The following is a 27,282-nucleotide window of genomic DNA, read 5'->3' as shown; positions in this document are numbered from 1 at the left end:
TTCTTTCAACTATAGAAGTGAGAAATAATCAGACTCAAAACGGACTTTTAATATGTATTAGAGCACTGGGTTGTGGTTACTAAACAGCAAGTTGTGCTTTTTTATTATTTTATTTTTTGACTTAGGCAAACAAAGATAATACTGTAAGATGGTACTATTCACTAAAAAATGGACCAGGATTGTTTGCCAGAGAGATTTCTTTCTTTCCGAAGCATGTCCAAGGGTCAAGAGTTACATCTTTCTTCCATTTGGAATGCTCAAGAATAGGGCACAGAAATGAGATAGAAATAAGCAGCCTCAGATGGCGAGGTGAGCATTATCTTCTGAAGCAGTTATATAAAACAGAAGATTTTCATTGTGGAGTAAGTTTTGCTATTAACTCTAACAAGCACTGAGAGTACAATGAAAATGACTCTGCTAAAGCAGTCAAAGAATATGCAATGATCCAGAGTGTGGTTATGTAACTTTCGGGTGAGTTATTTAAAGATAGAGATGTGGAAGTTAAGCTATGGCTTCTGTTTCCGAGGAGGGTAGTCTAGTTTTAGAAACAGGACTTATGGACATGTAATCAATTAAGTATAACACATAGTAAGATGAAGTACGCCAGGAATGATGAAGTGAATCTTTATGGGATGCTGTGGAATGCAAGGACCATTGTAGAGTTCAGTGCTCATTGTCACTGAAATTCAGCCAGTGATTGGCAGAAGAGGCATACCATTTGTTTACAGTTGGACATGCAGTCGTGCAGGCGAATTAAATAGATTGTCACTGCTATGAGTCTACCAATCTGTCCTTGCTACTGAGGCTAATCACATCTCCATCCCCAGGATTCTCTACCCCATTCTTCTTTCCCCTGAAATACACAAATGAGGGAATAACGTATGGTTTCAGGACCCATTTGAATCTTAGTGCTACAGCCAGCATCCATTAGGACTGGCAGATGCCTGAGGAGAACTAGAAGCTCAAAGTTGATTTTGAAAGCAGACTGAAATCTGGGCTGCCTTTTAGAAGAAAGGACCCTGTGCATTTCACTAACAGTGTTTAATGAGCCAGGCACAGGGCCTACCAAGATGAATAAGCCAGGCAATGTGGTCTCAAGGAATGTATGCTAATGATGGACAAAGCAGGGGTGTCCACATTATGTCATAGGTTGGAGAGAAAATGTAGGATGTTTTGGAGCACTCGATAATGACAACTCAGTGGCTCCAAAGTCAAGTCTTGAACTCATGATGGGTAGGTCCCAGCCTTTGTCTGGGTTCAGCAGTGATGTCAGAACAGAAAAGCATTGTACAACCCCTTCATTGCTGGGACTTAATTGGACATTGTACAGTCCAAGAAGTTTGGATAGATAGTGAAGGATCAGATTATCAAGAGCTTCATCAATATTTAGGACTCAAGTTTGAGTCCATGAGTGTACAAACTACTGACCAAGGACTGCGTTAGGAGGATTTTCCTGTTCCGTGCTCTGTTCTATTTGACATGTCTGACCTATCTAATAGATGTGTTAGCAAATGGGGGTAGAAGAGATGAATGAATTAATGACTAGAATATCACCAAAGGTAGAAAATCTAATTGTGGATGTTTTCCAGATACAAGTGACATGTCTTCTGATATGCCAGATGCTGTGCAAAGATGATAGAGCTAGGAAGAAAAATAAAATCATTTAAAGAATTTGAGAACTCAGAAATTTTCGTTGTAAACTTCCATTCTAAAGGAATTGGACTCACCAGGCACTGGTATCTGCCTGGCACTGTTGCTTATGTCTGTAATCCTAGCTACTCAGGAGGCTGAAATCGGAGGATTGCAGTTTGAAGCCAGCCAAGGAAGAAAGTCTATGAGATTCTTATCTCGAGTCAACCATCAAAAAGCCAGAGTTGGAGGTGTGGCTCAACTGGTAGAATGCCAGCGTTGAGCGGAAAAAGTCAAGTGAAAGTGTAAGGCCCTGAGTTCAAGTCCTATTACTGGCATACAAAAAACTGCATGTACCCTTACTGCGTTGGTAAACATTACTTTTAAAGGTATAAATTATAGAACACATATTTATAATAAAAATAGTAAATATTTAAACATTTGTATTCATTATCTATATTAAATTGTACCTACATTGCAATAGGTACAGTTTAAAGAAATGTGGTCAAGTTGACTCATGCCTATAAATCTACCTGCCCGGGAATCCCAGATCTGAGGATCGGAGTTCAAAGCCAGACTAGTTAGAAAAGTTTATGGGACTCTTATCTCCAATTAACTACTGAAAAATCAGAAGTAGAGCTATGATTCAACTGGTAGAGTACTAGCCTTGAGGAAACAACAACAACAAAAATAACAACAAGCAAACAACTAAAGGTGAACACCCAGGCCCTAAGGAATGGCACAAAAAATTGGTTAGTCAAAGATTGTAGGTGATTAGAGGAATAATTATAATGTAAACAGTTGGTATAATTTTTTACAATTATATTTATTTTTGATAAGGTATACCGAATTGAAACATTTATATTTTCTTGAACTCTGTACTGACTTTGGAATAATCTTTCTTCTGATTTGTATCATAACGCTAGTTCTACTGAACACACCATAGTTTTACCTGGTCATACGTGTGAAGATAGTGTAGAGAATTCATAGGAGAGTTTGTTTTTCAACCATATTTTCCTTTCCTCCCACACAGACATCTGCTGAACTCTTACTCACTTTCATTTGCTGTTTTGGATTTAATTTGCCTTTAGTTAAAGTTATAGTTGTGTTACAAGACTTATTCATTTATTTGCTGATCTCTTGGCTTTCATTTATGAATTTCTCTTTGGAATTTTGGCCATATTATAAAATATTTGATTGTCAAAATCTTGTGTTTAACACTCTTTCAGGCTTATATTTATATCATATCTGTGTGGCCTTGTGTGATTTTTCCATACACTGTTTTGTACCTTTCTTTAGCATTTGCTAGTAAAAGGTAAAAATATTACAATGATTAGGTCAAATATAATCACTTCCAAGGTGTCTCTGTGCTAATAAATAGTATTTAAACTTACTTTTCTTCCTGGTACTGGGGCTGGAATTCGGGGTTTGGGTGTTGTCCCTAAGCTTTTTCCTTTTCTTTCTTTTTTTTTTTTTTTCTTTTTGCCGGTTGTGGGGTCTGAACTCTGGATCTGGGCACTGTCCCTCAGCTCCTCAGCTCAAGGCTAGTGCTCTACCACTTTGAGTTACAGCACCACTTCCAGCTTTTTCTGCTTATGTGGTGCTGAGGAATTGAACCAGGGCTTCATACATGCAAGGCAAGCACTCCACCACTGAGCCACTTTCCCAGCCCCTAGCTTTTTCATTTAAAGCTGGCACTCGACCACTTCAGGCACTTCCCCACTCCCAGTGTTTTGCTGGTTAATTGGAGAGAAGTTTCACAGACTTTATTGCCTGGGCTGACTTTGAACTGCAACCCCCATATATAAACTTCCTGCCAGGGTTTCCAATGTGAGCCACCAGCACCGAGCTCTAAAAGCTTTTTGAAACCCAGGTGTTTTATAAAAGAGATTATTACACTGAAGCTGTTTTTGATGAATTGTGGATGTTGCTGATACTTACTTAAAATGTTGGTTCTTTTTTTCTCCTCTGTACCTCCACAGTCATCATGAGCTATAAAAAGGGATTTTAAGAAGTCGTAGATTCTAACTTATATTGCAGCAATTTCTATGTTCTTTATTTTCTTATGGATAGATTTGTCCATTCACATTTAAAGCAGAATTCCTTCTTTTAAAAAATAGGTTATAACATCCAGCGGCTTATGCATGTTGTAGCATTTATTATTTTTTTATGGATTAAGGTGACCGATAGGCAGATTAGAAAGAGTGAAATAAATACAAGAACACAAAGGTGTGGTTAATCCTTTAGGTTAGGTATGGTCCATGAACCACCATATCAGAAGAGTCACTGGGGTGTTTCAAAATGACGTAGATTTCAAGGTCCAACCCCATCACTCCTGAATAAGAATCTTGGGATGACGAACCAGTCATTGAAAATGAAGCATGGGGCTGGGAAGGTGGCTCAGTGGTAGAGTGCTTGCCTTGCATGCCTGAGGCCCTGGGTTCGATTCCCCAGCACCATATAAACAAAAAGAAAAAAGCCGGAAGTGGCGCTGTGGCTCAAGTGGTAGAGCGCTAGCCTTGAGCTGAAGAGCTGAGGGACAGCGCCCAGGCCCAGAGTTCAGGCCCCATGACCGGAAAAAAAAAATGAAGCATGATCTCTAAGTAATGTTCAAGTGAATTTAAAGTATGATGGCCACTATCTTATATTGTAAAAGTGTGACTTCACTAAAGAGACAGGGATGAGCATGGGGTTTCAATGCATAGGGACTCAAGAGTAAATAAAAACCCTTCACATTTTATTAAGCCTTTTCTATCCAGATTAATTCAGCTGTTACCAACACTCTGTCAGAAGTTAAACGGGACTTTTGGGTAGTGGTAACTCACACCTGTAATCCTAGCTACTATGGAGGTTGATATTGGAAGATCACAGTTTGAACCACTCAGGTAAAAAAGTTCATAACATGTTAATCTTCAATTAACAAGCAAGGCAGAAGTAGAGACATACTGCAAATGGTAGAACGCCAGTCTTGATTTGAAGAAGCAAATGGAGAGCTCTCAGTCCTGAGTTCAAGCCTCAGTGCTGATATGTGTGCATCCCACATAACACACACACACACACACACACACACACACACACACACACACAGCTTTTTGTTAACAGGCCCCCTTACCATTCTTTTATTTCCCCCTAAAAGAAAAATTCTCAACTAAATTTCATTGGCATTAAAAACCAATAATAGAATAAATGCAAGTTCCACTTTCAAAGCAAGTAATCGAATAAATTTAAATTTAGAACAAATTTAAGTTCTGATTTCAAAACAAGTTAACACCTACATAAATCCTTTCATTTACCTTTTAGCCCTATCAACTCGCATCAGAAATCTGGGCACTGAGACAATAAAAAGATTCTTAAGAAAATGTCTCCTCAATTTCAAATATTTGGAATTTATTTCACTGTTGAGCAGCTAGCTCGATCAGTAAGACTGTTCAGAATGATCTGTTACTCCCTTGGAATTAAAAGTCCAGTACAATGTCCTGGCTGATTTCCATATTTCTGCATGAAAGGTCACGTAGCACATGAAGATTTAAAAATTCTTCTGTTCTCATTAAAAGTACAGCAACTGTTAGAAGATAATTTTGGACAAATGAAATGAAGCAGAATTTATTCGAGCAAATAACAATTCATGGATCATTCCGAGCCAGAGCTCCTGGCAGCAATACCGGCAGGCAGTAATTATACACAGAAAAAGGAAGTGACCCAGAGAAATAGTGTGATTGGTTACAGCTCACTCAGCCTTTGCCTTATTTGAGCCTGCTGGATGAAACATTTATCCTATGTGGAAAATGGTCTGATGAGTTTTCTGTGGCTGTAACTGGGGTCAGTTCTGCAGCTGTGATTGGCTGAGACTCAACAACTTGTTATAAGACTGTGCCTGTCAGTTTGTTTGCATACTAAGTTAGGTTGCAGTGTGCTACATGAGGACTCCAAGTGCAAAACACTGAAACAGCTTCAGGGCACATTTTTATTTTTATTAACATGACTAATATGAAACATTGCATTTTCAGTACTCCATATATTTTATCTGTACAATAATTTAATTATTATTTTAATTATTGTCGGTGAATTTTAGTGTGAAATATCAATTTTCTTTCAAGCTAGTGTGTCTTGAATTCCATGTTTTCTTCCTTCATCTTCCTCCCTCCTTTTTTCTTTCTTCTCTACTCTCTCTTTCTCTCTCCAAGCTTTCTTCCTTTCCTTAATTCATTTGCATTCTTTCTTTGGTTATATAAAAGTCAATCTTTTCTTTGGTGATCTCTGTATATGCCCACTAATGAATTTGTTAAGAAAATTAGCAGTAATCCAGATGGATATGCCAACTGCCATTTTTATTTTAAATGTGACCAAAATTTCAGCTGTGTGCCAGAGACCAGTCATGGTTATTGTCATGCAAGTTATTGGTGGTGGGTTGTGTGCTGGCCCATTCTGGCATGGAGCCCAGATCTATTGTACCCAGATTACCAGATAATTGAGAAGTAGAAAATATGAAAGGAATAATATGAAAGGAATGTGGTAACATGATTCCTTATTAATTATTAATGGTAGCTATCAATAAATAAGCCCGTGAGAAGAAAAAGAAAAGAAATATTTAATTGATTTCAGGGTGGAAAACATATATGTTGAAATAAAACATCTAAAAGTTTATACTTCTTTAGTTAATAGTAAACTTTGCAACAAATAAAAGATTATCTTGTTTACATGAAGTTTTTTAGAAATAAAAAATTCATCTGAAAATCTAAAAGCTCAAAAATTGTGGGACAGCTAACACAGAGATGAAAAAATGAAAGTAGACAATAAAGACGATGTTTCAAAACTCATTAGCACTTTTGAAAAAGGCAAGTTACAAACACAATTGAGATTCATATCAACTGAAAAAGCTAATTTGGATTTAAGATGATGTGGAGAGAGCTCTTTGACAACCATTGAAACGTGCTCCTTATGTACAAAGAATCAACAGAGTTGCACAGTTCTTCCTTAGGAATTGAAACAACAGACACAACACAGGAGCAAAGATTTATGTACAAACTCATCATTGTAGTATTATTTAAAATAATGAAATTAGAATGACAAGTTACATCTGTAGAAATGGAGAGTGAAAATGACAATAGCATAATCCATCATCCATTATAGGAGATTTAGAATATCTTCCAAAACTTTACATGGTAAAATCAATACTTACTTTGCAAAGCTAGTTTTTGAAAGTAAAAGGAAGAATAATATCATCCCAGTCTTATGAAAACTGAATACACACAAACACACATGTGGAGAGAGATTATGTTGAAAATTCTAAAACACAAAAATGTACAGCATTAAATATGAGTTATGGCTACTAGTCAGTATTTTTAAAATTTAGTTTTAAAAACGTTGAACTCTGAGAGTTTTATATGTATATTTATGCATATGTGTGTGAGTGTGAGCATGTTTATAATGAAGAAAAGGGAGTTTGTCATAAGACCCCAAAGGAATACAAGTGCACACAAATTTATGCAGTTTTAGCGACACACTCTTATGGAATGCATTTCCATATATCTGTAGGCTTTGTAACAAACTATTTCATTTATAATACCACATTTATTTAGTCCTTCAATCATTTTGCGGGAGAAGACTAAGTATGGGTACATTTTTACCATCTAAATTTTACTAAGAAAAGACAGTTTACTCTTACCCTTTTTAAAGGTGTAATCCACATTGAAACCACAGATGTCATAATTTCCTGAGAACAGCTGAGAGGTCCTGCAGGCAAGTTGGAAGCAGGCCAGGTTTAATTCCCACTCAGGGAAGTATGTCAGTATGCACGAGGAAAAGTCTTGAGTACTGTTTTAGAAACAGAGGAACAAATGTTGTCTTTGAAGCCTGCCATTTCTATGGAGTTGAAAAATCTTTTGCTTTTTTAAATGTTCACAATGATAATTGTGATGGAAACATTGCTTTGGTTTTACTTGTTGAATATAATATGCAATTCTCTTTCTTGTGTGTGCGTGTGTGTGTATGCGTGCATGCGTGTGTGTGTGTGTGTGTGTGTGTGCACATGCACGCGCTGGTACTGGAGCTTCAACACAGGGCTTGGATGCTGTCCCTTGGTTTTATTGCTCAAGGCTGGCAATCTACTATTTGCACCTAGCTTCACTTCCAGGTTTTTGCTGGTTAGAGTTAAGAATCTCACAGACTCTGCTGTCTAGGCAGGCTTCTAACCTTGATCCTCAGATCGCAGCCTCCTGAGTTGCTAGGATTACAGGCCTCAGCCACAGACTCTGGGCTGCAATGCTATTTTAAATTGCATAGTTGTGTCTATGAAAGTCACATTTTTGTAGTAGGATATTCTCATTTGGTAGTGGCAGGGCTCTGTGGTACAATACTCTGGTCCTGCCTCTCACACAAGGAACAGAATTGGGTGCTTAAACAACCTAAGTGGTGAGCCAGGAATGAGGCTGTGGAGGAGTTATCCCACAGGAGAAAGCAATGGCTTCCTCTAAGTCAGTCAGCTGGGCAAATTCACACTTCTTTTTTTTTTTTTTTTAATTCACACTTCTTAATGTGTGTTGGAGAGAAGGTAATATATGGTGAACTCCCCTGTAAGAATGACAGAGTTCCATCTCACTCCCTATTTATTACCCCCAAATACCTGAACAAGGGGCTTCAGATACTTGGCTAAGCCTCAGTTTCCTCATTTGGGAGTTTCAAGAGGATTAAGTGAGATTATGGATGTATTCTGTACACAGTGAAGTTAGCTATTCTTAATGAAGTAGAAGGTAAAAGAGAAAGGGATTTGTTCATTTCCTCAAGGTGCTGAGAGAGTAACTGAATACGCTGAACACATGTACAGCCAAACAAATTGCATCTTTTTGAGTTTGACCTAAAAGACTGATGGCTTAAAAATGGATGGCTCACACCTGTAACCCTACTTATTCAGGAAGCTGAGATCTGCAGTTCATGGCTTGAAGCCAGTCTGGGCAGAAATGTCTCTGAGGTTCTTTCTTATCTCCAATTAACCACCGAAAAGCTGAAGTGGGCTTGAAGCTCACGTGGTAGAGTACCAGGTTTGAGTGGAAGAAACTCAGTAAGAGCAGGAGGCCCTGAAGCAAAAAAAAAAAAAAAGAAAAGAAAAAATAAAACAAATCTAGATGGTATGTAACACTAGTATGATGTGTTATGTCAGTCTACTCCAATAAAATATTTAATATTTTAATAAGCAACCATTAAAACAAAAAATATGTATGAGCCATGTGAAATTAATGAATAGACTTTCTTGTTTAATGTGCTGTTTAATGTGTGTTTAACATAAAAAAGTATAGTGGAGTCAGCAGGTTCACACCTATAATCATAGCAATCCGGTGGATGATGCAGGTGGATCAGCCCGTGCTATAGAATGCAAATGGAGTTGAGATAAGGATTTAGCTCAGTGGTAGATACTTTCCTGGGTATGTTCAAGATCCTGGATCCAATCCATAGCAACACACATGGATACACACACACACACACACACACACACACATATACACACAAAAGCAAATATAATGACAAATACATTACGGTTATGTATTATAATTGATCCTCTTACTCAAATCATAATCATAAAAGAAGGCTTTGGTTCGGATAAGTCATAGCAGTGAATGCTTTCCATAATTAGAACAATAGTTTATCTGTAAAAATACCAGCAGTAGAAGAAACTCCATTACTTAAAAGTTTTCATGATTCTCATGTGAGAAAAAAGGCAAGTCTACATACTCAAATAGATCCTCAGTGGAAGCGGATGGGGTGCTGTCTGTAGAAGTTATGTTTACACCTACAGTGACTTCCTGTTTCCCTCTCAGTTACCCAGAAATGGAGCACTCTAAGCTTCTTTTCTGCAAATTCTCAGCATAGCTTAGCTTGGCAGGGGTTGCCTTTTAATTACTGAGACAAAAGGCATCTACCACCTTCTTCTTTAAGACCAATAATAAAGATTTTATGGTGTTAATGTATTTTTTGGACATTCCAGCTAAGTTAAATGTAGTGAATGAACAAGCTCTTTCTGGCAACAGTTAACTACTGCCCAGTAAAAAAAAATTATAATATTGTCTTTTTTGTGTGTAAAGGTAATTAAATCTTTTCTTTATCTATTTTCTTAATTTCTGAGAATTAAAGCTAGTATCACACTGGTTTTATATTTTCTGTTTTTAGCTTTATCTGAAAGTAAAATTTATTATATTATTATTTTATTTTATTATATTATATTTTTACCCCAAGATTGTATTATCATAATCACCTTTATTGGCTGATACATTTATACAGTGAAAGGGTTAGGTGAGTGTAAAACTTAGAAGACATGATTATTGCTTTGAAGTGAGCTAAAATTATGTCCTGGAAATGGGATTACTCTCTGTCTCTCCACAAAAATTTCACAGATAGATATTTGTTTAAAAAGGTAGGTGTAACCAGGTACCAGTGAATATATCTGTAATCCTAGCTACTCAGGAGGCTGAGATCTGAGGATCATGGTTCAAAGCTAGCCCAGGCAGGAATGCATGTGAGAATCTTTTTTTAAAAAAAAATTAATTTACTGGGGCTGGAAGGTGGCTCAGTGGTAGAGCGCTTGCCTTGCATGCCTGAGGCCCTGGGTTGGATTCCTCAGCACCACATAAGCAAAAAGAAAAAAGCCGGAAGTGGCGCTGTGGCTCAAGTGGTAGAGCGCTAGTCTTGAGCTGAAGAGCTGAGGGACAGCGCCCAGACCTAGAGTTCAGGCCTCACGACCGGACCCCCCCCCAAAAAAAACCCATTAATTTATCTTTTATTGTCAAGGTGATGTACTGAGGGGTTACAGTTGCATAAATAAAGTAGTAAGTACATTTCTTGTCAAACTTGTTACCCCTTCCCTCGTTTTTCTCCCACTTTCCCTCCCCACAGTCCACCCCCTCCCCAACTCTACAGATCATTTCCAACATATTGTCTTGTGACTATGGCTGTTGCATTGGTTCCTCCCTGTCTTTTGTCTCACCATTTTGTTGTTCCCCTTCCCTTCCCTAATTCAGGTAAATGTATATATACAATACCAGGGTACTAAAATCAAATACAGTATTTGGGCTCTTTTCTCAAGCTAGCCACCAGAAAACTGGCAGTGGTGCTAGGGCTTAAGTGGTAGAGCTCTAGTCTTGAGCAGAAAGAGGCTCAGGGACAGTACCCAGGCCCTGAGTTCAAGCCCCAGTACTGATCAAAAAAAAGGTAGAAGTGGAATTAAATACATAGACTCTCCACGAGTGAAAGGGGATATATCTTATTTACATGATTGACATAATAATTATGAAAGGAAACAGCCTCTCTCTTCCATGTCTTAGAACAAGTTAGTTTTTCTTACTGTAACTACTAGGGACATCAAGATACTATTTTATGGTTAACACTAAAAAGGTACTTCATCAGTCAGTACAATTCTCACTTCTCTGGAGAAATTACATAATAACCTACTTTGTACCAGGCAGTGTGCTGGGTTGTGGACACAAAAAGATGAATTGTCATGGGGCTGTATCTCCCATTGAGAGTCAGGCTAGACATAAGCACAGATAAACTGGGGGTCCTTCTAGGTTCATGCACAGCATTTATCTCAATGTAGGGCTGTCCTAGTGGTCAGAAATTACTTATGAAAGACTGATGATCACTATGTTAAAGAAGCCTGGGGTTGAGCCTTACTCAAGCTTAAAGGGAGATTTAGTGTTTCTTATTCCAACAAGTCAAGCATGTGTTTTGAAAGCTGACTCAGAAGCATAAATTCGAATATTCTTTGAATTATAGTAATAACTTTAGGAGTGTTTACTGATGTTGTTCCAACAGAAAGTATTTTGCAGTATAAACTAAAATATTAAAAGAAAGAGAAGCAGAAGAATGCAGGGCAAGCCACACCTACTTCCTTTGCTAACCTGTTTTTCCATTGCTACAAGTTATGTACAGTAATGAATCAAGCATATTCATTCAAAAACCGTGTTTTCCATGCTACCTTTTCTATTTTATGGTAAAATCATGTAGACCCTATCTGGGGTTAAAAGTTAAATTATTCAAGTCATTTCTGACAAAGTTCACAGTAGAAGGGTTAAATTGAGAAAATCAAGAATAAAGCAAGATCTTTGTCGTTTGCAGGTGCTAAGCAGACATGTCATTGGTACGGTATCAGTGTTTTGAGCTCATGAGAAACCTCTTGTACAGAATTCTTTTTTTTCTTTTTTTAAATATATATTTTTATTGTAAAGATACAGTTTATTGTAAAGCTACAGTTACATGAGCAAGGTAATGAGTCCATTTCCTATCGAGCATTGTTACCCCCTCCTATATTTTTCCCCTACCATCCCTCTCCTCCCTACCTCCTCAACTCCTTCCTCCCCTTGCACCCCTCCCCACCCCAAGTTGTAAAGTTTATTTTCAACATAGTGTCTTGTACATCTCATTGTTACAGTGGGTCAACCTGTATCCTTATCTCAGCATTTTGTTACTTCCCTTCCCCTCCCCAAATCAGAAAAATGTATATCCAAGATTCAGGACACCAGAATCAAATACAGTGATGAATGAATCAAGAAAATGTGGTATATATATATATATATATATATATATATGTATATGTAAACACACACACACACACACACACACACATACACACTGGAATTCTATGCCTCCAGTAGAAAGAATGACACCACCCCATTTGTTAAGAAATGGAAAGACTTGGAAAAAAATTATATTAAGTGAAATAAGCCAGACTTAAAGAAACATAGGTCTCATGGTTTCCCTATCTGCAATAACTAGTATATGTCTAGGACAAGCAGAAGAGGTCAAAAGCTATGTATCATATAAACTGATGCTAAGTAAAATGAGCCCCAAGATAGGGACACAAGAGATTTCTTATTGTTCTTTTTTTTGGGGGGGGTCCGGTTGTGGGGCCTGAACTCGGGGCCTGGGCGCTGTCCCTCAGCTCTTCAGCTCAAGGCTAGCACTCTACCGCTTGAGCCACAGCACCACTTCCGGCTTTTTTCTTATTGCTTATGTGGTGCTGAGGAATCGAACCCAGGGCCTCATGCATGCAAGGCAAGTGCTCTACCACTGAGCCACCTTCCCAGCCCTTATTGTTCTTTTTTTAGTGTACTTATAATGTACTATCTTGTACAGAATTCTATACCAATTCACAGGTGTAAATAATGACACACGAACTCATAGTCACAGAATGACTTTCTCTTTTATTAGCACTTTCCCCATTTTCTGAAAGATGTTGACAGTAGCCCTTTCTAGAGGCATTACGGTGGGTGTCCCCTATGGCTTTGTATCTACTGGCCTCGTGACAGCTGTTGTCCACTCATCTCTACCGTTTTCTTTTTGGTGTGTGTGCTAATCCTGGGGCTTGAACTCAGGGCCTGGTGCTGTCCCTGAGATTCTTTTGCTCAAGGCTAGTGCACTACCAATTGAGCCCAGTTCTACTTCCAGATTTTCCGAAGTAGTTTATTGGAGATGAGTCTCATAGATTTTCCTTCCCAGGCTTGCTTTGAACCTTGATCGTCAGATCGCAGCTTCCTAAGTAGCTAGGATTACAGGTGTGAGCCACCAGCACCCAGTTCTAGGTACCTTTATCTAATATAATACTACCATCCCTGTCTTATATAGCCTATTTAACTGAAATAGTTGATTTTTGAAAGGATAGATCATCTTATTTCTTCTACATGCAATCTCTAGCATCTGACATGGTTGGCTACACAAGAGGTGCTTCAATAACAATGAACTGTCAACAAAGTAATTTATTGCTAAGGACTAGTTCTTTTTAACTGCATATTATGAAAATAAGTTGTTTCACTAAATTTTTCCCTCTCTTTTAATTGAAAGGTGTTGTTTTGCCAATATTTATACATATTTAAATAAGTGTTATTTTACATGCTTTCAGGGATTTAATAATATTAATTTAGTGAGTCAAACAGGGAACTAATTTCCTTCTCACAGAATATATTATATATATTCATATACATATATATGTGTTTATGTGTGTATAGTCTTTTTATTTTAAATTTAACATTAAATTTGGTAGGCATGGTGAGGATCAGGAAATGGATGTGACATTATGTATTAAATTTAGCATAATGTTAACTTTCTGGAATTTAAAAATTTGGCTTTGAAAGCTCATCATTTGTTTTGAGTATCATTTATACTGAGGATCATAAATATGCAAAAGCCTGAGGGTGGTGCATGCCCCTGTGGGTTCTACATACTTGGGAAGTGGGATGAATGATCATGTCCCCCCAAATTCAATGCACATCAGGAAGACGGGCTCTGGACATCTTACAGATGGGATGAACGCCATAGCAGTTTAATGAAAGGGGTTAGAAATGCACAATTGACTCCTAATAACCATAATGATCATGCTGACATTTTTGGCACCCAGTAATTAGAAAGAGACTCTACCGATGGATTAAACAGTGTTCTTGAGTGTATTCATCCTGCAAAATAAAAAATATTGCCTTGGAATCAGAAATGGTATGAGAAATAAGGCAATTTTAATTCCTGTATTATTCAGCAGTAGATTTTTTTAAACAATGTAGAGCTACTTAGAAGGATGAAAAAAAAATTGAGGATCATTCATTTAGTCTACTTTTTTAAAAAAATACTAGGACCAATGAAATCAGAATGACATTTATGTTTGGTGTGTGGTTAAATTGTAATTAAGTGTTACCTCCAAGAAAAAGCAATCTGACTGAAAATTGCAGGTGTATAATAGCCTATTATAGAGGATCAAGCCTTCTGTATTTCCATGGGCATCTTAACAAAACCACATAAAATCAGTAGTATAAGGAAATGTATCATTATAAAAATATTTGCTGTTTCTTGAAAAAATAGTGGCTTTATTAGATAAGCTACTGGGAAGCTTTGATTTTAGGGACTGCTTTTTGGGTGGTGGTGATAGGGGTGGTTCTGTCCTGAATAATTCAGTCCTAAAGAGGCAATCTACTCTTTGGTGTGTGCGGTGTATGGGATATAGCCAGCACTTCCTCTGTGCTATGTCATGAAGCTGCTCCTGACTGAGTAATGTCTGCTTCCTCCTGGATACTCTAGAAGCTAAGAATATGCAAACGAACGAGAAGAAAGATGCACCAGTAGTGAACGAATACTGTCAGATGCCCAGACAAATTAAAAACAAAAAGATGAAGAATATTTTCACTTGGTTGGGTCTGTTTTTCGTATTCCGAGAATTCTAAAAGTCTTAAAGGGAGACAGAAAGTTAATTTGGGTCCAGTTATCCTAATCCTTAAATAATGCAAGAGGATAACATGGAACGCATTCCTACCCCTTACATGCAATGTCTTGCAATATTGAGCACACTGATAAGCTAAGTAAGGAAAAGAATTTTGTGAGAGAAATTTCCTCCCTTTCAAAAACATTTTTTTTTAGTTAACATGCATGCGATTTCATAAAATAGAATTAAATGAGCTATTAATACCATTCCCCCCTAAGCCTTGTGTTGTTGTAATGATTTTTAATTAATTTTTAAGAGCAACTTTTTGTGATCAGTGATTTCCTTGGGAAATTTTGAATATTATATGAAACGTTGTTAAGCACTTTCACGTTTATAACTATATTCATGTAAGGCATGTTATACTTCCTCCTCTTCCTCCTGCTCCTTCCTCTTTCTTCTTGCCTACTGGTACATGGGGCTTGAATTTGAACTTGAACTTAGGCCCTGGGTAATGTCCCTTAGCTTTTCCTTTCAAGGCTTGCGTCACAGTTACAATTCCAGCATATTGGTGGTTAATGTCAATAAGTCTCTCAGACTTTCCTGCCCTGGATGGCTTCAAACCACAATCCTCAGATCTCAGCCTCCTGAGTAGCTAGGATTAGGCGCGAGCCACTGGTTCCTGGCTGAGGGTTACACATTCTTAACAGAGATGTCTAGTTAGTTAGAAGGCAGGGATAAGATTAGGTCTGGGATACATATTGTATAAAAATAGTATTTACTTAACTACTCACACATTACCAGTTGGAAATCCTATAGCAGTAATTGAGAACTATTTAGCATTCCATTGAAAACAAACATGGTATGTATTATTCAACTTCCAATTATGGAACTCTACATTTCATTATTTTCATTTTGGCATGGGAAGTATAGATTCTCATGTCACATTAGCTTTTGAAAACATTAGGAGATTTTTATAGGAAAGCATACTATTTAGCACAGGACTTACATAGCATTCGGTTTGCCTTTGCATGGTCAGCATTTTAAATATGGAAGGCAAATAGAACCTTGCAGGAATCTGGGTTCATGCAGAACTGTTAGGTGATGCATATGGAATTAAAGGTCAGATGCTCCATTTCAATACCAAGAGAAACTAGTAGCAAAAGTGTCAGAGTCAGGTTCTCCTAAATAATATATAGTTCATATGCTCTTTGAGAAAAATATTATTATTAAATGGTTTAATGATAAATGCAATCTTTAAAGTATTTACCTAACTGATTCAGGGTTCATGTAGCAAGTCAAGTTAGATGTGGTTCCTTCTTTTCCCATTTCCTCTGCTGCATAATATTCCAGGCTTACTCACCATTCAGCTTAGGAATCATACAAAAGATTTATGAATCTCAAGATGCTATTGTAAAATAATGCCTTTTTCTGGGATGAGAGTATGCTGGGATTTGAATTCAGAGTCTCATGATTGTAACAGCTAGCTTGCTCAGCTGGTGCTCTAATTCTTGAGCCACACTTCTAGCATAGCTTTTTGTTGGCTAACTAGAGGCAGAGTCTAGAGGACTTTTTTTGCTCAGTTTAGCCTCAAACCACTATCCTTTGTATCTTAGTCTCTTGAGTAGCTGGGATTACAGGTATGAACCACTGGCAACCGGCTATATAATCTATATCTACCCTCTTCTCTTAACAAGTTATATAGTGTTTGTAGAGCTCACTTTTTTGTGCCTGTTTTGGGTTCTGAACTCAAGGCCTGAGCACTGTACATGAATATTTTGTTCAAGGCTCTCCCACTTGAGCGAATTGGGATAAGAACTCACAGACTTAACTGCCCAGGCTGGCTTCAAACCACGATCCTCAGATCTCAGCATCCTGAGTAGCTACTATTACAGGTGTGAGCTGTGGCACCTGGTTTCACTTTTAATTCTGACCTAAGTTTCTTAACACATAGGTCACTGGTCCTAGAAAACACTTGAACTTTGCATTCACATTGTGGATGTCAGGGCTCCTGTAATGGCTGGCAATGAGTACAATCTACAGATCTGATAAAATGATATAACATGCATAACATGGATAACATGCAACTTGAGCTGGAGTATACGACTCTGTGATTTATAGACCTCTTGTAGCTGGTAGCTGCAGCCTTGAAATCATCAAGTGGCTTTTGTGATGAGAAGTCTTTTATGGCATTTATGAGTTACGGTTGTCTGAGGACAAACAGTGGAATTCTCTTCAAAAATTCCACTATCAGCCAGGTTTGGTAGCGCAAGCCTGTAATCCTAGCTACTAGGGAGGCAGAGATTGGGAGATCAAGGGTCAATGCCAGTCTAGGCAAAAAGAAGTTCAGAATGGCCACCTATAATCGTAGGTATTCAGGGTTTGAAGCCAACCCTGGGCAGGAAAGGCTGTGAGACTCTTATCTCCAATTAATCACAAGAAAGGCTGGAAGTGGTGCTATGGCTCTAGTGGTGCACTGCTAGCCTTGAGCAAAAGAAACTCAGAGAACGCATCCAGCCAAAGGGGGAAAAAAAAAAGGAAAAGAAGTTCAAGGGACTCTGGAAACCAATGGCGATCTGTCATATCCAGAGAAGTATAAATAAGAGGACCTTAGCCCAGGCTGGCATAGGCATAAAGTGAGACCTTACCTAGGAAATAACTATTGCCCAAAGGAAGGGAGGTTGTTTGGAGACATGCCGCAAATGGTAGCAAGACTGAGTTAAAACCCCAGTATTCCCTCCAAATCCATTATTGCCACCATTCAATCTTTGACTGTTCTCATTTTTTTTTTTTAGCAAAATAGTAGGAACAATGTTGGGTATTGAAAGTGCTCAGCTAATTAAGCAGTCATGGCTCCAATACAAGAGCATTTAAATAAAGCTATTGTGATGTCATGACCTTTCACTGATACAGGCGGTAGAAGCTCAGAATTGGAGAAAAACCACACCTAGTCCTGGTTCACATTTTTTGCCCTTTTGTACCTGTAAACCTCAGAGTTGTCTTTCACATCCTCTGTTTTGGTTAAGATCTTTGGAGGAGCACTGCTAACAACCTTTAGTTAGCGTCAAGGAAGATTATATGCACATGTGATTTGATTTGTTACTGTGGTTTTGTGTTGATCCCTTATGGGGAAAACGGCAAATATAAAACAAACTCAGTAGGTATCCTCAGTGCTTAATCTCAACTTCAGTTCTTTAAGTCATCTTACCAATCCTTCTGAGCACTTCTAGAAAATACTTTCCCTTTCCTTTCCTTCCTATCAGCACAATAGGGTTTAACGTGGTATATCTACATGAACTTTGATCATCTTTACCCATGCGGTTACTCTTTCGTGTATTTTTCCTTGATTTCTTTTTATAGTTTTCTGTGTCTCCTTATTCTGTTTTCATACATGTGTATAATATCATTCTACCATATTTCCTTTCATATTCCTCCCTCCTAGGGATTCCCCACCCCAAGTAGCCTTCGTTTTACATTCTTGTCCTTATGCTTTTTTTGATTTGATTTTTTTATGTCACGATTCTTTATATAAGCAAATGCATGTAATATCCATGATTTTTGAGCTTGTCTTGTTTTCTTCAACATAGTGAACTATCTATCTATTTTCCCTTAAAAATCATGCAATTCCATTCTTCATTGTGTAATATCCTGCTGTGTCTACATACTAGATTTTCTTTTTAAGAATTCTTATTGTTATTATAAAGGAGCTGTACAGAGGGGTTACAGTTACATAAGTCAGGTAAAGAGTACATTTCTTTCCCAGTTTTTCCTTCCTATCCTCACCCACAAGTTCATTTTCAGCATAGTGTCTATAAGTACCACTGCTGCATTTGTTCACTCTTTGTCCCTCCATTTCTGTGTCCCCCTTCTGCTCTCAAAGACAGATAAATGAATAAACATGAATGCCTAAAGTCCTGTATAATTTATCACGTCCAAGTGTATTCTAGATTTAGCTTCCACCATATTTAGCTGTTCACTATACGAGAGAAAATATGCTGTTTGTCTCTTTGAGTTTAACTTGCTTCACTTAGCACAACTTATTCTAGTCCCATCCATTTCCTTGCAAATAACACAACATTATTCTTTTTTTGTCTGTGTAAAATTCTATTGTATATAGGTACCACATTTTTGGGATCCATTCATCTATAGTAGAGCATCTGGGCTGTTTTCATAATTTGGCCATTGTGAATAGTGAGGCAATAAACTTGGATGTGCAAGTGTCTTTACAGTATCCTGGCTTGTGATATTCTGGGCATACAACATTTTCTTCATCTGCTCATCCATTGAAGTAAGCCTCCCCTGATTCTAAAACTTGGCTTTTGTGACTAGTGCTGAAGTAAACATGGGTATATGACTTGCATTGCTTTGGATAAATGCCTGGACATTTTATAGCAGGGTTATATGGTAATTCTACATTTAGTTTTTGAGGAAGTTTAGATGAATTATTATAGTGGCTTAATTTAGAAAGTGTATTTTTATATGGAATGATATAAACACCCAAGACCATACAACTCATGATTGGCTGAAAGTGAATTTTAACTCTCATACAGTCCAGAGACCTAAAGATCAATATTAAAGGACCTAAAGTGTTAAAATGTTCATTTACCTGGTCTTCATGCTAATGCTTCTCCCTTCAAGTTATTTCATCAAAGTTTATTTATTTTGTGTTACTGAAAGAATGTAGATCTCTGAGTAGGCAGGTAAGGGATCTCAATTTCACTAAAGAATACTTCCTGAGAAAATAAACACGTTCTTCAAAGTACATAAAGACCACATGCTTTACTTGAAGCTAATCATTCCTTAGGATTTTCTGTGTTCCCACATGCCAAGACTGTGAGGTGAGGATTTTGAAACCTTTCGGAGAATACGGTGGCTGGCTGACTGATTCATGTTTTTATACAAGTGTCTTTCATATGTCAATAGTAGATTCTCTCTCTCTCTCTCTCTCTCTTCTTTTACTCTTCCTTCTCCCTTCCTCCCTCCCTCCTTCCTCTCCTCCTCCTCCTCCTCCTCCTTCTCTTGTGTTGTGGGGTTTGAACTCAAGTACTTTACCACTTGAGCCATGACTCCAGACCTTTAAATGATTATTTTTCAGATTTTGCCAGTGATTTTGCCAAGGCCAGCCTCAGAAAGTGGCTGTCCTATTCACATGTCCCACCAAGCTGAGATTACAGATATGATTCAGCAGGGCACTTTGCTAGTTTAGATAGGGTCTTAATACGGTTTTCATGGGTTGGTCTCAAATTGTAATTCTCCCACTCTCTACTATCATTTTAGCTACAATTACAGGCATGGACCATCATGCCCAGTTTTGGATTGGTCTCTTTTACAGTATAAAAGACTTCTGTGACTTTCAGTGCTATTTTTACTATGGGGTTTGAATATAAAGACACAATACCATACAGGAACTCCTAAAATTCTTACATTATTATTGAAAATTTTCATACTAATTTTAATCTTATTAAAAATAGCCAAATAAATAACATTACATTAAAATATCTAAAACTCAGTTACAGATATTTAGCTTAATAATCTGAGATCCATATTTAATATGTCCCTGATTTTGACTTCAATTCAAAATAGCAATATAAGAAATGCTTTCTATTAACCTATTCAAACTATTATTAATAAGTTTAAGGTTCTGGTTCCTAATTTCAGTTAATAAAAAAAACAGTGAGGGAAATTTACTTATAATTTACTTTATGTCAGTCTCTTTAGTTTTGTACCCTTGGATGATCTTGTGAAGCTCCAGTGAAAGTGAGCTTGATCTTGGAATGGTGGTGAGAACACAATCCAATAAAGGCCAAGGTTGAAAAAGAAGAAAAGCTAAACTGAAAAATGCTTCCTGTGGCTTTTCTATCACACCTCTGCTAATGGTCTTTGCACGTTGGAGTCTAAAAGAGAGCATTGGAGCCAGGTGTTAATTTGCAATATTAGCCAGCGATTCTCTGCTACTGCACAGGCTCTTGTGGTTCATTACGTTAGCACCAGATTCCATGTCTGAGGAGCAGACACTGTGACTGTTCTCTCTCTGAGCTCCAGAAAGACTTTTTCGCATATCAGGAATATATAGTCATCTGGATTTCACTTGTTAGGCACTGAATAATAAACACAAAGGCAAATGCCCAAATGATGTGGTTGGACTCAGCTATAGGCTAGCCATTTATATAGCTCAGAATCTGACTTTATTTTGTTTATTAGGTTATTACTGAAATGGAAGCATAAAGTGAAGGGGGAAAATAGTCAACATTTAGCAGTGCAACTCATGGACTTGTAAGAGTGTGCCCCCCTAGTGGCTTTGGGATGTAATGTGGCTTTGGAAAAGTACATTCCTCTTGCTTTTCATGCCTGCTCTTGAGAGCCTAAGTTTCAGGATTTGGGGAGGGGAAGGATGACGAGGGTAAGATATACAACAGCAAAGGAGAGAGTTGAATCTCACACTAGTGGGAGATTCTCTCTTGAAGGAGCCACTAATGCCTCTTTTCTTTATTCTTATAGTTGTCTGTAGGACATCTGCTTGGGCAAAGTAAACAGTCTATTTTAAAAGCAGACGTTAAGCATGCGTTGAGTCAGGGTGCCAGTGGCTCACTCCTGCACTCCCAGCAACTCTGGGGGCTGAGATCTGATGATTGTGGTTTGAAGCCCGGCGAGGCAGGAAAGTCCTTCAGACTCTTATCTCCAATTAAACATGAAAAAGCTGGAAGTGTGGCTCACCTGGTAGAGCACTAGCCTTGAGGAAAAATACTCAGAGACACAATGCCTGGACCCTGAGTTCAAGGTCCAGGATGAGCATAAAAAATGCTTTTTCTTTGATCATACTTAACTTACAACTCTACCTTTGTCCTAACCTGAAGGATAGACAGAAGGCTAAAAAAATCATTGCCTTTCTCCTCATGTATCTTTAAATGTTCTTTCCTTATTTGGTTGATTAAACTTAACCAGACTAACTACTGTCTATACAAAGCTCTCCTGTCAAGAACTTTAATCACAGATTGACCTCATTATTGTAGGGTATTGTGCGCATGAATCTATGTGGACTGGGGCAAGAAAATATATTTCTCTGTAGGGATATATGTTTGCCTTTCACAATTGTCAATTTTATCTCTATATACATTTTGGAATTTTGTTTTAGTTACTATTTTTAAAAGATTTATTATCTATAAGCAGTTGCACAGAGGAATTGCAATCCAACATGCTTATTTATGAGGTACTGTGCATCTTGATTGATGTCACCCCTTCCACCTTTCTCCCCCACCCCACCCAACCCCTCCGAGCTCTTCAAGTTACCTGGTATGGAACTTTATTTTAGTTCTCCTTAGGAAGTCTACATTTTCAAATAATGTTATAATAACCCTTGCATTTTATGTATTTTTTCTCATTTGGGGAAAACAAAATCCCTTAAGAATACTCTAGATGAATCTAACATGGAATGAAGTCCTTTATTTGACTCAAATCACTTGTAGGTCACCAGCAGAAGGGTTCAGATGACTTACTTCTATCAGGTCCAGCTCCTTCCCGACACTTAGAATACTATTTACTGAAATTCCAGGGAATCATTTGGGTATTTCATTTTTTAAAGTGTCATTAATTTCTTTTAAATGGTACAATGTCATTATTTCTAATAGATGAGTAAGGTTTCATTGTGTTTTCTCAATCCATTTGTCCATTGAGAGGTATCTGGGCTGATTCCCTACCTTGGCTATGATGAATAGTGTGGTAGTAAACAAGGTTGTGCTGGTGGCTTTACTATATCCTGCTTTGTAATCTTTTGGGCAAATGCCCAGGAGTGGAATTGCTGGATCATAGGGTAGTTTTATGTTTAATTTTGTGAAGAACCTCCACACTATTTTACAAACTCATAAGTAAATATGGTGGCTCGTATGCAAGTATTTACAAATGTATGAACTGAAACAGAGTAGATTCTAGTGAGATCTCCAACAGTGCAAATCCTTAGAAAGACAAAATCAAAGGGCTACTGGAAAGGGGTGTTTTCACTTAACTAGATTAGACTAGAATGAAGAGGAGAAGAGAGGGAAATGAAGGCAAGAATCCAATGTATATCCTACAAAATTAAGAAAAGAAAGCGTTAGGTAGGGGGTGGATGAGTGAGAATCTTGGAAGGGGTGACATTGATCAAGATATATTATATTATACACTGCCTTGTTAATTGGCAACTCCTTTGTATGACTGCTTGAAAATAATAATAAAAAACTAAAAAGTTTGATTCAAGGAGAGACAAAGCAAGTTATGAAAGCTGCTTATCTAATTGATTTCAAAAGCAGTTACCCCTGAAGGTCATGCCCGATGTTGGACTCAGTCTCTGCAGTAACTGCTGACCATGCTCTCCCTTTCTAGGCTTCAACAGCTGTGTGTTTCCCTCTTTGAGGTTGATGTCTCCTTCTGGTCTATTTGTTCATGATGTTCTTTTTTACTTTTGTCAGTTGTGGGCCTTGAACTTAGGCTTGGGCGCTGTCCCTAAGCACTTTTTCTCAAGGCTAGCATTCTAACATTTGAACCACAGCATCACTTCTGGTTTTCTTGGGGTTAATTGGAGAGTCTCATGGACTTTCTTGCCCCAGCTGGCTTTAAACCTCGATCCTCAGATTTCAGCCTCCTAAGCAGCTAGGATTACAGGTGTGAGTCACCTGTGCCTGGCTGACATTCTTCTTCTTTTTTTAAAAAAAATAGAAAAAATAGAGCATTAGATCTTTTACTGAGTTTGGATGTATTAATCATGCAGAGAGGAGAGAGAGTCAGAACGAGAGAAAGAGTCAGTCACTTGGCTTTTTAATGCTGTATGCACTTTGCTATTTTTCCCCCTCATTCCCAAATGAACATGTTTCTAAGAAGTTTGTCCCAGTCAGCTCCTAATTCTGCTAGCTGCACAGATGGGTAAAGATGGCAGCTAAGGATTCCTTCTTCAGCCAAGGCACTCTGTGTACCGGGCTCATTGTTTCCAGATTTACTATGTCGAGCAAGGTCACCTCTGTGTTCATCCCATGTGAAATAAATTGAAAGCTCAAGAATTTGGCATCTGGAGAAACATTGGTCCAGTGTGGGGATAGAATGGCCTATACTTCCAACTCTGAGCTTGATTAAACATAAATTAAATCTTGAATCTGAATGAATGTGCAAGCTTGGAAAATTTCTAACACACCCCTCCTTTTCATTTACTAAATTAATATTACAACAGTTCCTAATTGAGGGGGTGGGTGAGGTTGGGAGACATGAGGGTGAAGGATGAAAGTGGCAGTCTTGATCAAGATGCACTGCATTCACAAACTGACACTACTTACAGATAATAAGGAATTAAAAATGATAGTTCCTTCCTCACACAATTTAGCACTAATGTCCTTGTACATGGAACGCCTTTAGCTCAACTCGCAGTACAAGAATAAATATAAACATCACCTGCACTTTCCAGGAACAATGTTTAATGTGATCGATAGAACACAGCTTTATTTGGACGGGCCATGTTTATAGAGGTATGATAGCATCATGTTTTATGCCTTGTGACCCACATGATTTAATTTTTCTTGTCTCACAGTAGTCAGGCTAAGGATGTCTTGTGACACATTGGTACCTTACAGTGCGAATGTTTGGCGAGAGCTGTGGTTGGAAACCTAAGAGAGGCATAACCTTCTGGAGTTCAGCCCATGCTGAAAGCAGCAGAATAATTGCAGAGTCTCAGCATTCGGAAGGAGTCCCAGGACAGGGAGTGCGACATTGCGATGGTGTCAGAACACTCTGCCACAAGCGCATCTTCCAGGATGATTGTAGGGGGGAGCGGGGACAGGAGCTCACAGCATATCCATCATACCACGATACGTTTCTAGAGAATCAGAGTGGGAATTCTCGAGGTATAGACTCCAGCCATACCACTTTATGTCATGATAAATGATGACACTGACTTATCAAGATAAATGTCCTTGTGGTATTTGAGTTCAGTGGGAGGGAATTTAATCCTAAAGGGTTCCCCCCAGCCACCCACATCTTTTCCCTTAGGTAAATCATTCAAACAATATGCAAATGCTCACATTTTGAAACTCACAGAGAAACTATTTGCATTTTTCTATCAGTGTCACCAGAAACCATTAAAAAATGGTTGTGACCCAGGATGCTAAGACTCCCTGCCAAGACCCTTGGGGCAGGAAGGCAGCGGAGCCGCATGACATGAATGTTCCTTTGAGAAGCATAAGATTTGGACTGTATTTCCAGATATTGAATAATACAGATATTGTACATCTAATGACTTAGACATCGTGTATCTAATGACTTTGATATCATATAGCTAATAACTTTGATATTATTTCTTGTGACTTAGATATTGCACCTCTAACAGCAGACATTATGTATCCAAAGATTTAGATGTTATATTTAATAACTTAGATATTATATTCTTCTTCTAGCTCTCCTTTCCTCTTTGGTCAGATATTGTATCAAAAAATTACCCATAATTATGATAAGAGCCTTATAACCTGGGAGGGAGGGAAATAGCAAATGGTGAGTGGGAGATAATGAGGGATGGGGTAACAATGATTAAAAACAAATGTACGCATCCCCTTACTTATGTAACTATAACTCCCCCTACTTACTACCTTTTCAAAAATAAAAACATAAAAATGAAAATAACGGGAAGAAGATAAAAGACAGAAAAATTACCCACAGTTATGCAAATGTTCGGATCCTTGAAATTTTATTATCATTATTATGTCAAGGTTTGAAATGTGGTCTTTTTTGTTTTTTGGTACTGGTCCTGGGACTTGAACTCAGGGCTTAGGCACTGTCCTTGAACTTCTTTGGCTCAAGTCTAGTGCTCTACCACTTAAGCCACAGCTCTACTTCTGGCTTTTTCTGTGATTAATTGGAAATAAGAGTCTCACAAGCTTTCCTGCAGGCTTCGAACTACAGTCCTTACATCTCAGCTTCCTGAGTAGCTAGGATTACTGGCATGAGTCACTGGTGCCTGGCAAAATGCAGACTTTGTAACCTAACGGAAGGGCAGTGTTATTGTTTCTGTATCTCTGTGGCAACTCTCTTCTTGGTTTTTTTCATAAGGAGAATCAACTGACTCTCCTAAGATTGGACTTTTTTGTATAGTAAGGTAAAATGAGAAACTTAAAAAGCAATCTTTGCTGGATGCTGGTAGATCATTCCTGTAATCCTGGCTACTCAGGAAGTTGAGAACTAAAGGATCATTGTTTGAAGCTAGCCTGGGTAGAAAAGTCTGTAAGACTCCACTTCCTACTAACTAATAAAAAGATGGGCTGGGGCTGGGAAGGTGGCTGGGAAGGTAGAGCACTTGCCTTGCATACATGAGGCCCTGGGTTCGATTCCTCAGCACCACATAAGCAAAAAGAAAAAAAAAGCTGGAAGTGGTGCTGTGGCTCAAGTGGTAGAGCGCTAGCCTTGAGCTGAAGAGCTGAGGGACAGCGCCCAGGCCCAGAGTTCAGGCTCCACAACCAGACCTCCTCCCTCCCCAAAAATGATGGGCTGAAGCATGGCTCAATTGGTAGAAGACCAGTCATGAGCAAGAAAACCAAGCAAGCGTGAAGCCTTGACCTCAAGACACAGAACACACACACACACACACACACACACACACACACACACACAAACACATAAGTGTGGCTCAAGAATAAAATGAGGAAATATAAAGATCAGAGTTCAAATCCTGATATCAACAGGAAAAAAAGCAACATAATACCTACAGCGATCAACTTCACCAAAAGTTTTAGCTAGTATTGTGTCAGCAGGTCTAATTTTTTTTGTGTGTCAGATATAGGGCTTACACTCAGGGCTTGGGCACTGTCCCTGAGCTATTGTGCTCAAGGTTAGCACTCTACCACTTTGAGCCTCAGTGCCACTTCCAGTTTTCTGGTGGTTAATTGGAGATAAGAGTCTCACAGACTTCCCTGCCTGGGCTGGCTTTGAACCATGATCCTAAGATCTCCGCCTTCTGAATAGCTAGGATTACAGGCATGAGCCACCAGCATGTGGCTCAGATGGTCTAAATTTAATCATCTCTTTTTTTCAAAATCTTTTTTTTTTAAAACCACAGTTTTCATCAGCCATACCTGTCAACTGGCTTTTCCCTTTTCTTCAAAACCACCTGTTCTCTGACAACCAGGACAGGGGACTGATGAGGTTCTCAAACTCAGTGTTTTCCTGCCAACTTATCTGAAAACTGACAGTAATACAGAAAAGAGTAGCTTAAATTTTACAGCAGTGTGTGAGTCACTAAACCATATGGCTTATGGTGGTATTCTGGACAGAATGAATACATCTTCAAATTGGCTGAGGAGGTGAATGGTTTTGGATGTACATTTCCCACTAATTTCAATATTCACCAATAACCCACTCTGATAAATTGAAGGTTGCTGCCTTATACTGTGCATGCTATTCAATGTTTTGCAATCAGTATTGAAAATGTTTCCAACTTAAGCTTTTCTGACTTGCAGTATACACATGCTTGCTTTTCTGCATTT

The 27,282-nt window shown here is 38.2% G+C and overlaps 1 protein-coding gene across 1 annotated transcript in view; it reads left to right on the top strand.

Annotated features, from left to right (window-relative positions):
* The window catches only part of Ank2 (ankyrin 2, neuronal), a 298,210-nt gene that overhangs the window by 96,261 nt on the left and 174,667 nt on the right, over window positions 1–27,282 (top strand). The gene's annotated exons all lie outside the window — the stretch shown is intronic.

The sequence above is a fragment of the Dipodomys ordii genome, unplaced genomic scaffold, assembly GCF_000151885.1.
Source record: "Dipodomys ordii isolate 6190 unplaced genomic scaffold, Dord_2.0 Scaffold70, whole genome shotgun sequence".
Classification (NCBI taxonomy): Eukaryota; Metazoa; Chordata; class Mammalia; order Rodentia; family Heteromyidae; genus Dipodomys; species Dipodomys ordii.
This window is presented reverse-complemented; position numbering and strand designations above follow the sequence as displayed.